This window comes from Podarcis filfolensis, assembly GCF_964270895.1.
Source record: "Podarcis filfolensis genome assembly, chromosome: Z".
Lineage (NCBI taxonomy): Eukaryota > Metazoa > Chordata > Lepidosauria > Squamata > Lacertidae > Podarcis > Podarcis filfolensis.
This window is the reverse complement of record NC_139617.1, coordinates 3,590,757-3,604,849: the sequence shown is the minus strand read 5'-3', so window position 1 is coordinate 3,604,849 and position 14,093 is coordinate 3,590,757. Positions and strand designations below refer to the sequence as shown.

The 14,093-nt window shown below is 45.9% G+C and overlaps 1 protein-coding gene across 2 annotated transcripts in view; it reads left to right on the top strand.

Moving 5' to 3' along the window:
- Window positions 1-14,093, top strand: part of SLC7A3 (solute carrier family 7 member 3) — a 30,408-nt gene that overhangs the window by 3,079 nt on the left and 13,236 nt on the right. The window contains exon 2 of one of the 2 annotated variants that reach the window (XM_083595419.1): window positions 1,533-1,598. The exons of the other annotated variant lie outside the window; for it this stretch is intronic. The gene's annotated coding sequence lies outside the window, so the exon portion shown is untranslated. The remainder of the gene's footprint in view (window positions 1-1,532; window positions 1,599-14,093) is intronic. 2 annotated transcript variants of the gene reach the window in all.

The window sequence follows — 14,093 nt, the reverse complement described above, 5'->3', positions numbered from 1 at the left end:
GTCTTATAGAGCGAAAAATACGGTATTTTGTTATGTGCAAATGGCTTTAGAACCTATTAGGTCCATAAATTACCATATAGGATATACAGTGGTACCTCTGGTTGTGAACAGGAGCCCTGTTCGCAACCTGAGCAGAACGCAACCCGTGCCTGCGGGTTGCGATTTGCCACATCTGCGCATGCGCGAGCGGTGAAACCCGGAAGTAGCCCGTTCCGCATCCTGAAAATATTTAACCTGAAGCAAACATAACAAGAGTGTATTCAACACAAAAAACAGTGACAATTTGTTGTTTACAAAGGACAGCTGGACATATAAAGCGTCCCATTACCTCCAGTAGCTTAGGGCCTCATCAAACCTAAATCCGGCCCTGCTTCCAGCTCTACAATTCTACAGTCCTGTTATTCTAATCCACAGGTAACTCCCGTATTAAACGTGCCCTCTTAAAACTGGTGCAGCTTTATACTGTGGGGGGAAACATTAACAATACTCACTTGAAGGCATATGCCTCCGAGCATCATTGCTTTTATGTAGGTCCTGCTTGTGGGCTTCCTGGGGTAATCTGGTCAGTCATTCAAGAGGAGGAAAGTGCTGGATTTAGAGAGCTGTTGGCCGGATCCAGCAAGCTGCTCTTAGATTCTGGTGAAATCCTGCTTACGGAATGTGCTAAAGGCATGCTCTCCAGCATCTTCTGGACTCCAGCTCCTGCCAGCCCCAGCCAGTGTGGCCAGTGCTCAAGGATGATGGGAGTCATGGTCCAGCACCAACCAAAGGGCAGCACATTTTCCCGTCTCTGCATTGGGGGGTAGCAGCTTCCAAAATCCCTTTGCAAAAAACAATTGCCCCCTTACTGGAGGCAATGCTAATATCTGTGTTCCTTAGATACACTTGGCCTTGCTGGGAAGTAGCAGGCCGGATCCCAATCCTGAGGCTATATTGAGAACAGGATGCATGAACAGGTCAGGGGGCTTCCAGGATGAGGAGTGTCTCAGTGGGGTGTTGGAGTAGGTTTAAAGGGCGCTTGTGGTGCTAGCCTCAGGATCCCATCTCGTCTGTTTATCCTGCTATTGTTACCTGTGGCACTTAAAACTCCTAGGTCTTTTGAAATCAAGGAAGGGTGGGGAAAACCCCTTCATCCCTGTGTTTGAGCATGACTTCTGCTCAGGTTTGCACCCTGGGGGCTACTTCCTGCCTGTGCCTGCCATAGCTTGGTGACGAAGGATCTGTCTTGCCTGCAGAAGGTCTAGTCTCCAGGCAAAGCGGAGAGAGCGCCTGCTCTGAAACCCCAGAGAGCTGTCACTGCAGATAGCTCCAAGCCAGATGGACTGTGGTCTGACTCTACATAAGGCAGCTTCCGATGTTCCTCGGCAGTGTGGTAGTGGGGAGCAGAAGAGGGTCAGTTGGCAAGCAGGGGAAGAGGAACTGTAACTGTACCCAGCATTCCTCAGTCTATTTGTGCCCAGGAATCAGAGTACAGTACAGCAGACCTGCTCCCAGCTGCTTCTGACTTGCCTTGCCATTTCTCCTCTTCCTAGAATATATCTGTGGGGAAGAAGTGCTTGATATTAACTGAGCAGCAAGCAGCTTTTGAAAACAGCCAGGTGGGTACTTCCCTTTGCTCCCAATTCAGCTCTGCGAATGTTTCTCCTGTTTGTTCTTATCCCTATTGCATGACTTCCACCGATAATATCGGGATGAGCTGAGCACTTCCTTGGTTGCAGGAGGGGAGTCTGAGCCCATCTTCACACTCACACACACACACACACACGCCCTACTCAGTCAAGCAGGAATTTTTGTAAGCCTCTGAATGACACTAAGAACACTTCAGGAAATTGTGTGCAGTCCCAGCCAGGTGTGTGTTTGTGTCTTGGGTGCTTGGAGTGTTAAGTGCACCATCTCCCAGATTTTTTAATAACTTGTGAGATGAAAGAGCCAGTTGTACAGATGATGCTCTTCTTCCTTCTAGCAAGGGGACATGGGTGGTTTAGATCTTTTCTTTGGTCCTCTGCTTCAGATCTTTCTTGTGGAGCAGCTGACTTTAAAGCAGACCTCATTAGCACCGCATTATAGATTAGCTCCTGGAGGTTTCAGAGAGTTGGGCAAAGTGCTCTGAAATGCCTCAGAGCTGCGGTTGAGTAAATAGAGCCCTAGTGGGAAGGAATCCCTTCTGGAAATTGCTCCAGTTTGAAGGCTAGTAGACTAATCTCTTCCTGGTTTGGGTTTTTTAACATCTCTATGGTTTCTGCCTTCCTCAACATGGGGATGATGGGTGGCTTGAATTGCAGCTCCCATCAGCCCCCTGCTAGCCTAGCAAAGAGCCGGGAATTATGGAAGTTATAGTCAACATCTCTGATCTACAGAGCAAATTGAGGGGCGGGGTAATGGGTGAATGCAGTTAATTGCCTTGAGGCACTTCTTGTTTAGTTGTTTAGTCGTGTCCGACTCTTCGTGACCCCCTGGACCAGAGCACGCCAGGCACTCCTGTTTTCCACTGCCTCCCACAGTTTGGTCAAACTGAGGCACATACAATCTTTTGAAACACAGTGGTGCATGCTTAAACTTGGTTTTAGTCAAGCCTGAGAGCCAAGGATTTTCTCTCATCCATTCCTTAGGGTCTATAACATACTGTGTGTCATTTATGGCCTTCCTGAGCTGGAGTGTGGATCAGTTAGGTTGCTAAGCCAAGTGGCAAGGAGAATGCACTTTTACGAACATGGGAAACTGCCCTATGTTACTGGTCCACCTAGCTTAGTGTTGTCTGTACTGACTGGCAGTGTCTTTCCAAGGCTTCAGGCAGAGGATTTTCTCCTTGCCACACTTGGTGATGCTGGCGGCTGATCCCAGGACCTTTTCCATGCCAAACACATGGCTCTGCCTCTGAGTTGCAGACCTTCCCCAAGGAGGGAAGTTCTGCGAGTGGGAGAAGAAAACCCAGTAACCTCTCTTAATCTCTCTGCAAGAGACATGACACCAGCTAGGACCAGCCAGTGGCATTGCATGACTTGGGACCCACCCAAAGCACATTTCATTCCGTGCCCTGGGTTGCCTCCAAATGTTGTGTAGCCTGTAGCTTAATAAGCCATGCAGAGGGACGTGTGTGTGTGTGTGTGTGTGTGTGTGTGAGAGAGAGAGAGAGAGAGAGAGAGAGAGAGAGAGAGAATCCTTCGCAGACTTGTCGAGGCAAAGTTAAATGAGTTGAGCAGCTGCAACAGAAGGAAGAGGGCTTGCTTTTCATCTTCAGTGACTGGCTGATGCAGTTGGCTGCCTCTTCCTGCAGCTCCTTGTAACTGTCCAGGACTTTTGCCCTCATCAGTTCACGCTCAGATGACTCTTCCTCTGTGACCATCCCTCACTGAGAAAGAGGCCACGGTAAAAGTGTAACTGCTCAGTGAATCATTCCTGCCCAAAATGGGAACCGGCGAATTGGCAGGGTGATGCCCCAGTCTGTCACGGGGAGTGTGGCTGTGCCTATGCTACAGGCTATTACTGGGCTGTTCTTTATCTGATGTTTCCGACAGGGCTTCCAGAGCAGCATGAAGGGTCTTGTCTGCAGGGTAGGGACTGCTGCTCTCCAGGGAAGAGATCGGCCTGAGGTTCTATACTCTTCTCTCAGAGTCTTTGCAGGGTGGAAGCCTAAGGCACCAGGAGTGGGAACCTGGGAGGGTGACTGGAATAAGTGACAATTGGCATATTGAGTGGCCAGCTGCAGTGGGTACAAGCCAAGCACCCCATGGGTTCAGGAGGGCCCCACACACTTTTCTCGGCCTTCCCGCAGTCGCCCATAGACAATGGCAGCAAATCTCTGCTCTCCCCTGCAGTGGCTGCCCACCACTTTTGCTGACCCGAAATGCAATGCCTTTGCCTATATAGCTAGGTGATTTCGGCATTGCATGGTGGCCACCATGGAGAAGAGCCAAGCTTGGTTCTTATTCAAAAGTGCATTGCCACTGGAATGCTGCCCAGTGGAGAGCGGCTGGCAGGAGAGTCAGTGGGGTGGGGAGTTATTGCATAGAGGTGGCCATGTTGGGGTGGCAGTTGTAATGGCAGCACTGTGCCAAGGAGCCCCTGAGATCTGGCACCAGCTCTGCAGCAAGGGCTCTTTCAAGGCCTCAGCTCCACTTGAGTGTTGCTCTTCCCACAGGCAGCTCTGCTTGTCCTTCTGAAGGTGTGTGCTGTTTCCTTAATAAGTTACGCCTCATGAACGGCTGCCATCATAAGGAGACCACCTCTCCGTGTCTGCGCCTCCCTGTTGGGACTCACGATGGGAGTAGCAGGTGGTGGAGCTCTTCAGGGGGTCTGGCATTGCTTGGGCTTGACAATTACGTTTCCCTCTGGAGCAAACAGATTTAATGAAAAGGAGCAAATGGGGGTGGGGAGGGGAAGGGACTGAAAAACAAGCAAACAACCAAGACCTGTTTCTTGCATTTTGCAACTTTCATTAATGCACCTGTGTTATTTTTTTTAATCAACACATCTTTTTATTGCGCAGGACTGAGCTATGGTCTCAAAAGTCCTCCTGATCAGGAGAACAAACAAGGAGATCTAAGAGCTCAAAATGCTAATTCCACAATAAACCAACTTTTCAGTTAAGCTTTTAATTTTAACCCATCCTGTCTTCAGGAGATTGTAAGATAATGCATTTGGGAAGAAAACTCTGAAACGAACCATTAATTCTTGGTACCCGCAAGACACCCCTTAACCGATAACACATGAGTCGTGTTTGTTTGCCAAAGTCTAGATTATTGTCTTTGTCTCCGTAGCTCATTAAAGTGCAGCTCCCACATTCAGGTGAAAATTGCCAACTATTTCTCCCTCTGTCTCTCTTTAAAGGAATGATGGTTTGTATTTCTGACAGCATCATGCCACTCAGGTGCCTTACCTACCTCTGGCCTGCTTTTGCCCCCTGAACCTTAAATCCAACATGTAAATACTGGGAAACAACCAATATAAAGGGAAAATAAGAAATGGGAGGACATTTTTATATATTTCATTTATTTCAAAATATTTGGGCAAAATCTTCCCAATGCAGCTTACAGAAGAGCAAAGACATATAGACTGTAATAAAACCACAATCCAAAACTAAAAATAATTGCTATTACATTATTAATAATTTGTCAGGTTTTCCATGAAGGTGTCTGAAAGCGACTTACAAGTAGAAACAAGAAAATTATGAAATATTAAAAATAATTATTAAACATTGTATAAGCATTGGGGCAGAAAAACAGTAGCACTTAAAAACAACACAGGAACACTGCATATTAAAAAGCAGTGTTAGCAGGGAGGAAGTGTTCAGACTCTTGTTTAAAAGTCACTAGAGTCAAACCTTGGCTTCTGAACGCCTTCGTTATCGTGCATTTTGGCTCCCAAACGCCAAAAACCTGGAAGTAAATGTTCCGATTTTCAAACGTTTTTTGGAACCTGAATGTCCGACACGGTTCCGCTTGAGTGCGAGAAGCTCTTGCAGCCAATTGGAAGCCACGCCTCGGTTGTTGAACATTTTGGAAGTCGAACACTCTTCTGGAACGGATTACGTTCAACAACCGAGGTTTGACTGTAACGTAGAAGCCATGCATACTTTGCTAGTGTGAAGGAGAGCCATATGCACCTGTTTCTAGTGGCCACAAGTTTGATGGCAGGCCCCCATGCAGGGCCTTTGAGCTTAATCTTAAGGCCTGAACTGGTGTGAGTATCCAAATAACCTGGTCCCAAACCACTCAAGCCTTTAAAGGTGAACACCAGCACTTTAAAGTGGGCCAAGAATCAGGACATGAACAGCAAGCCAGTGTAATAGGTGTTGTGCTTTGAATAGCTAGTCCAGTCTTTGTCAGCCTGGTGCCCTCCAGATGTTTTGGACTTCAGGTGTGGCTGGGGCTAACATACTCTCCAACATTTCTCTGATGAAAATCAGGACATCCTATTCAACAACAGTTGTTGTTGTTGTTGTTGTTGTTGTTGTTGTTGTTGTTGTTGTTGTTATACCTCGCCCATCTGACTGGGTTTCCCCAACCACTCTGGGAGGCTTTGAACACATATAACAACATAAAACATTAAACATTAAAAAAACCTTCCCTACACAGGTCTGCCTTCAGATGTCTTCTAAAAGTTGTATAGTTACTTATCTATCTCCTTGGCTTGGGAGGTGCATAATTGAGCCATACCCTCCAACATTTCTCCAATTGAAATAGGGACGTCCTAAGGAAAAGCAAGACATTCAAATGAGAAACCAGGACAGCTTCTGTAAATCCAGGACTGCCCCTGAAAAATAGGGACACCTGGAGAGTCTGGGCCAAGGAGAGTTATAGTCCTAGTTGTAGTTCTGTTGTGGCCCAACAAGCATCTGAGCAGCTGTATTTTGTACAAGATAGATTTAAAGAGCATCTGTCCAAGGCAGACTTGAATAGAATGTGTTGTGGTCATCTAGTGTGTGTGTAATGATGCAAGGACCACTTCCTCCAAATAGCTTTCTGTATTTCTAGAGAGCCACCAGCAAAGGCTTTGCTTAAGGAATGGGTCTGGTATCCAATCTGTATGTTTCATATAGCTTTGTGAAGAACCCAGAATTTGAATGGCATATTGTGCTTGTGTAGCTGGCAACTTTGCTTTTTGGCTGCAGAACTGAATCAAGCTTGTTCTCTGGAGCATGGCTCCCTATTTGTAGCCCAGTGAAAAGATCTAAGTTGGCAACCCTGTTTCTAGGCCGCCCTGTGCATGGGCATGGGCTTGCAGGGTGGAGTGCTGTGCTGTCACCACCACCCAAATTAAAAAATCAAAATCCCTGAACATAGAAAAGTAGGATATAAGGGGATTTCTTCAAATATGGAGGGATCTGCCAGCAATCTAAAGTGATAACAGCGCAGAAATAGATTTAGACCAACAGAGCAGCCTAACATTAGCCAGAGAGTGGGCACCTGATGCCAACAGGGAAAGGGAGGCACAGCTTCTGGCTCCTGCCAGTCACAGCCTTTTCTTGCTTTCTTACCCCAGGCTTCCTTTTCTTCGGCAGTAACCTAGGTTACGCTAGTTTTCAGCTGGAGCTGGGGCCAGGCAACCATGACCTTCTCTGGTGCTTCCTTCTGCTCAAGTAAAATTATTATCTATTAATAGGATCAGATGAGCATTGGAAGGCACAATTAACTTCCTTGCTCTGGCAGTGAAATGTGAGTTCAGTTGCTCTTCCGAGGAGGAAGCGTTTAATTATGTGTTTTGCCAACCCAACTGCCATCCTCGTAGATAAGCTAGGGCACTTCTGGGCACTGATTGCAGAGGGACAGCATTTTGCTTTGGCACCTTTTCTTGTTCTGCTCTGTCAACTCCATCCCTTCAACCAGAACTTGTATGATCACAGAAGCTGCAGTGGTGCCTTGATGTGAGCAAGGCTTCTCTGGGTAGGAGGCTGGTAGTTTAATGTTTTCAAAGTGGTGGGAAGTTATGAGGCAAAGCTCCTGGGTTTACTTCTCCTTTGGATGGGAGAGCACTGTGAGTTGTCTTGGATCCAACATCCAGCATGCATCGATGAAATCTTATATAATCAAAACCCATTGAAAAAGCCTGAAAACACCCTGTTCCACCCCTGTTCTGCCTTTTTAGAGATTTTTCAGTGATGTTTTTATGATGTCTCCAGGTCACATTGGGGTTCAGTGCGATGCACATATACACAGTCGCACACATATTGCATGCGTGTAAACTGGGGGCTGTGTTGGGAAACTGTGTACGTGCAGCTACTCACAAAGAGTCAATTAAGGTTTGGCAGACAGCCAGAAGGCAATCTGAAGGAGTAAGTCTGCCTGGTGATAACAGAGGCATGGAGACAGCTCCCTGACTGGTCAAGCTCTCTCAAGGGAGTGATAATTAATGACCCACTAACTGGTAATTCAGTGGTTCAGTGTGTCAGTGAGTGTAGGAGTTGTGAGTCGTGTCAGAGAGAGCTAGCAAAAGATCCGTGTTCTGTTCCTGTAAATAGTCCATTGTATATAATAAACACCTAACTACAAGTTGCTGGTTCCTGCTTTGTCTATCCTGTCTGCAGCCAAGTCGCCAATTGCTTCTGTGGATTCTGCATGTATTCTGCTAAGGTCCTGCAACTAGTTGGAAAGTTGCGAAACACCAAATAGGTTTTGCCAATAGGCTGCCTGTATGCTATTTGTATAAACGTTAAATGTTGTTAAAGATAGCTTATTAACTTTGCTCCACTAAACATGATTTGGTTTTCCCCACAGCATTGCAGTTTGCATTGAAATGCAATTTGCAAAGGTGGTGATTAAAAAATAATAATTCACCAGTGAATGAAATGAAGATGATGGTGCTGAAATATGGTCACAAAATATTACTTAAAGATGCTGCACTTTGAAACTAAGTGTTGCGGGCAGAAATTTCTAAGCAGGTGGAGCATTCTGCAGATGGAATGATTTCCTGTTGCCGCTTTTCACGAGTGGCACTACTTCTTAAGGACTCTTTTATTCCATCTTTTCCTTTTTCCGACTCTCTTCTTCACAGCCCTTTCTTTCATCCTCATTTTCATTTGGTCTCGTTCTCTGGATGGTGACTTGGCCCAGCTCTGTGGTACTGCTTTGCAACAAGGACCAGATTGAACCTGGAGAACCTGCCCCTTGAGATGCTCCTCCAATTGAGTCCTTTCCACCCCAGCTTGCTGTGGGCAGGTGGGGAGATAAATGGCAACCCGCCCTGTCTTCTGTAGCAAGCCCATTCAGATTAAAGTGAGCAGGCTGCTGCATCTCTCCAAGGTTTGCTGCTAACTCTTAATACGCTTGTTGTTTATAATCCTTTGTTTTATAGGGAAGGGCCCCCTAATGATCCATAGTGGACTCTCTGGCACACTTCCCCCTGTCCCAAATATCCACAAGGCACAAACCCTGAATTAGAAACACCATGAATTAGAGACATCTCTCCATATGAACTGACCCAAACCTTGTACTTGTCACCTGAGGCACTTCTGTATGTCCCTGAGAGGTTCGGAGAGAACACAAGAACAGGCCTTTTCTGCAGTGGCTCCCCAACTGGGGAATGCTCTTCCCAGAGAGGCTCGCCTGGCACCATCATTACATGTCTTTAGATGGCAGGTGAAAATGTTCCTCTTTACCCAAGCCTAGGCTATTAAATAACTTATGGCCTCTTAAATGTTGGGGGGTGGGGAAGGAGATTGTTAGTATGACTATTGTATTATTATGCTTTGCATTATGTAATTATTATGCTCTGTAAAATATGTTCTTAATGATGTACAGCACCCTGGGAGCTTTTGATAAAGGTTGGTATATAAATTGAATAAATAAAATTAATAGAATAATAGGATTGAATAGTTGCAAGGTACCTCCAAGGGTCATCCAGTCCAGCCCCCTGCAATGCAAGAATCTCCACTAAAGCACCCCCCATGACAGAGGGCCATCCAGCTGCTTAAAAACCTCCAAGGAAGGAGAGTCCACAACTTCCCGAGGGAGTCTGTTGCACTGTTGAACAGATCTTGCTGTCAGAGGCAGTAGCTTGCTGCTCCTCAGCAGTCTTCTGTGGCCTTCTGCTCTCCTTCCACGCCCACCAAACTCCAGACCCAGCCAGTGAGTTTTGCATTATCAACTGCTTTTTCTCAATCAAACTAAAAGGCTTCCTTAAATAAAAAAAAATCCGCCCCCACGTTTATTTAATATTAAAACAAATCCTAAAAAATATGTAGGAACACTAAAAGGTTTCCTAAGCAGCTTAGCCAGCCTGGTAGTTGTCCAGCCATCTCATGTCAGCTCCTGCTTGGATTCCCTCCCCCCCTGTCAAGCAGAGCTTCCCATCCTTCATGACGGCAGCAAGTAGTGGCCTCCGGTCCTGGCTGACCAGCACTGGACTGTTTCTAGGGTAGTAGGATTCCTAGACCAGAGCACAGCAGGCAAGTTTGCTTTTGTCTTTCTAGAAATGGTGCCATGATCACGGCAGCCTGGAACTGCTGAGTGTGTGTGAAGTCAAACGGTTACATAAAGAAAAACAAACCAAAGCTGCTGGCTTTTGTAAGCTGTGTGCACTTGACTTTCTCCTGTTGCACTGGAGTGTGTGATTCTGGAGGTTTATGCTAGGCTTGGTTGCAGGGGGATGGGAGGACGAAGCTGTCCTGGTGTGTTTGTCCAGGGGTTCTCCCCCTCCCCATGCACAGGCTGAACAGGCACTTTGGTTTGTGGGAAGAAGCAGTCGCTGGTAGCCAGGGGGCAAAATCTTAATACTTCCACCTGCTGAGATCATTTTTTGGCACTGTTCCCACAACAGACCCAGGCTTGAAAAATGTGTTTCCTCACATAACTTTTTCCATTTTTATTCCGCTCTGCTGGAAATGGAAGTTTGAGTTCCTTTGGCTGATGGCGCACATCCATCAAGGTGACACTTCCCCTCCTGTTTGTCAGGAGCCAGGAGGGTGACGCAAAGGACCAAAGCAATGTTATTGCAACTCCCACGCTAACAAGATGCTTCCTTAACATTTCGGCTTCAAAGGGTAAACTCTGGGTTCCATCAAAAGAACCCTGCAGTCCCCAATGGTGCGGTCTGTGGCCATGATCCGGACGTTAAGGAACTCAACAGGGAATTGTTAACCCACCAAGGGTTCATAGCAGACAGTTACACATATATCCTCATGGCCAGCTCCTCTTCCTGCTGCTCATTTGCTGGGTCAATGTTTGTTTGTTTGTTTAAAACAATTTTCACTGGTTTTTAAAATAAATACTAGAACCATTAAACACTTATCCACCAGTACATCTAATGGTGTTTGTTCCATCTATTGACTTTAGACATAAGCTTCCATATTCAATAATAGTCAAACGTATTACGTAACATAACCTCTCCACTGAGAAGATTCAGCGGTTAGTATAACAAGGTCTTGATTTGGGTTGGGTCTTGTTTGCAGCTAGATCCCCTCTGTTCTTCTGAGTAGACCATTCCTCATGAGGGGACCTCTGGCGACAGAGCCATCTGGCAGCTTCTAGGGAGGCTCCAGCATTCCAGAGGAGAAAGGAGTTGTGGGCTTCCCATAGGCATCTGGTTGACCTTTCTGAAAATGGGATGCTGGAATAGATGGCCCACTGGGCAGATCCAGTAGCCAGGCCCTTCAACCAAGTCCACTGTAGCCTTTACTCCTGAGGCCTGGGGGGCAAATCACATCAAGGCAGGGCTTGGGATGTGGTCAGAGAGATTACTAGGAGGCCGAAGTGAAGCATCCATGTTGGGGGTTCCTTCACACCCACAGCTGTACTAGAAGGGGCCCCAATCCTCTTCTTCTGAAAAGATGCTCCTGGGTTCTGGGATGTTAGCTGGCCAACTGCAGAGGGCGTCTCTTTGTCGATCTTCTCTTTGTACCTTCTGCATGCCAGTTTCCTTCCATTGATGTAAAAAACTATCTCTGGGTTGGGAAACATTTTGCACATTTTCTGTGTCTCTAAAGGAGCAGGAAAGGGAAGGAAATAAACCAGAGATAGATCCAAAAATATTAGTACTGGCTTCCCTGTTGCCAATATCTTTTTCATAGCTGGTTTTTGCCTGTTGTTGCGCCTGTGATTCCTTCTGCCAACCACAGATCTGTTAATGGCACAGGACTTACCTTTTAGTTACATGTTGCCAAATCCTGGTTTTTCTATGCTTTCACTTGTGGGTTCTCCAGGATGCTCATAAATAGCGCTTTTCCCTGTTAGCAAACAAAGCAGATGGTCTGATAGCAGATGGAGATGGTCATTAGTCTTCATAGATCAATGCTGCAGAAAGAGGAAACGAGAGGGCCTCTGCTTTGCTCTGTCTCCCGACAGTGCAATCAGTCAGCTTGATAGACAGGCTGGGTAGATGGCATCTTTATTGATTCCTTGAGGCAGCACAGATGATGGAAATTCTGCAGTTGGCTGGTTATATACAACAAGCAGGACCTGCAACAAAATGTTGCTGAGTTGCATCCCACTAAGCTGTAAGGTCAGAGCTGGTTAAATGTCAGCATGGTTAGGCATCTGCTAGACTGGAGGCTCACATCCCAGCACGGGGTCCACTGGCAAGAGCACCCTGGACCTGCTGCAGTGTGTAGGTAAACTCAATTGAGGGAGGGGTGTCAAGGGTGTCTTGCCTAAAGGGTCTCCAAAATCCAGAGCTGGCACTATGTTCAAGCAAGCCAGTTCCATTTCTCCCCTGCACACTCCTACTTTTCCTATTCTTAATTTGCAACTGATACGCAGTGTTCTAACAGCTCCTGGAAGCCACACTGTACATGCTTCATTCTCATTGGGCTCTTTCAGGTGTTGTAGAGAGTTGTTTCCCAGTGTTGTACCTCTATATACCTTGAGGCTTGCTGACCTACCACTTTCTTCTCCTGTTGATACTCAGCCTATTGAGTTTTGCAGGATGGGTTCTAATAGGTAGGAGAGGATGTATTACCATAATTACAACTTATCCCTCCAGGCACCCACGTGTGTGGGTTGAATGGAGTTTTGAAATCCCACCATTGGCAGCAAAATTAAAAGCATAGGAATTAGGCTATAAAACCTTGCTTTGAGCAAGTCCAACTAACGAAGTAAGCTGGCTTCCCCTTCTTATCCCGCTTAACAAAGAATCAAAACAGTAAGTAAGTTGAAGATATTTTTTACTTCCTTCAAGGTCTTGCCCTTGTTTTCAGCAAACAGCAGGCAAAAATAATTCTAGGTTAGAAAATGCATAGTTGAATTCTAAAACACAGTCTACACTCAGGGAGACATCCATCTCCACTGAAGACATGGTGAAGGAGATATCCATCTTTCCATCAAAGAGAGAGTTACTGACAGGAAGGAGAAGGTTTTTTTCCCCCTCATTTCTTCCTGCCACTGGAAGCAGGGGAAATGACACCACACAGAGCTCTCTCTCTCCACTAAATGCATTCCTATGGTTTGAGTCTGCCTATATAAATTTATAGCTCTGTGGTCATTAGCCCCTAGACTTACTAATTAACAAGAACAGGGGTGCCAACTTGAATAAAATATTGGGGGGGGGGAGGTAAGCCCCGCCCCACATAATCCATCACAAGATGTGGCACATCAACTTAGGGGGTGCAGCCTCCTCCAATATTTTATTGGGGAGGGTACTTAAAGGACCCTAGGAGCTGGCTCCCATGAACAAGAATATGCATTGTTAGTTTTTTGTTTTGTTTATACTGCAAATCTCCCACAAGTTTGCTGTTAGAAGGATTACAGGGAGATGTTTCCCCTGCTATAAAGGTAGTTATTTGGGACTGAAGCAGTTGGTGTATATACATACTTTGATGTTCCTACAAATGTTAAGACTGTGCACCCCTTGCTTGGTAGCCTGTGATAGGTAAGAATTGCTGTTGGGCAAGCAGGCAGGGAAGCCTTTGAAGAGGAGCACAGTTTGGATCTTTACAGCAAATCAACTTTGGTGTGCTGCATTTCCATGGCAGAAACACTGGGAAATAGAATGGAAATGCTTTGTGGGAATGGAGTGAGTTGAGAATTGGGGGTTTCACTTGTGCTGGCACTAAGACCAGGCAGTGTGGATGTCATTAGCCCAGCCTTGTAAAAATAACCACTCTTCTGTTTGCCCGCGATGAGACTGTTATGATTTGTCTGAGCCTAGTGCAAACTTTTCACAAAGAGCACAGATGAAATCCTTTTTATCTTTTGAAAAACAGACAAGGAAAACCTAGTTTGTGTTGAGCAAGCAGAAGATTGGCTGGTATCCTTCAATTTCTTCTGGGTCTCTTTGTTTTGGATTCCTGGGGGTGGCTGGTGGGAATTGTAGTATGGAGGGTGCCCCAGAGCTTTAGTTCAGGTTCTCTGTCTGTCTGTCCTAGAGAAGCATCTGATACAGAAACTCCCTGTTCAGAATGCTGCTGGTGTTTTTAGTTCCGTACACTGTTTCTGATTTGGTTACATCAATTCTGGGAAGACCAGGAAGTGCCACATAGGAGATATGGGCTGATTGATTGGTTATTTAATTTCTTATTCCACTTAATATGTTAAAAACATTTCTAAGCGGTGTACAGAAAACTGAAGCAACAGCAGACAACTTAAACAAAATATTACAAAAATGCACAGGTAGATATAAAAATGTTACATTAATTAATATGAAGTTAGAAGTACTTATATATA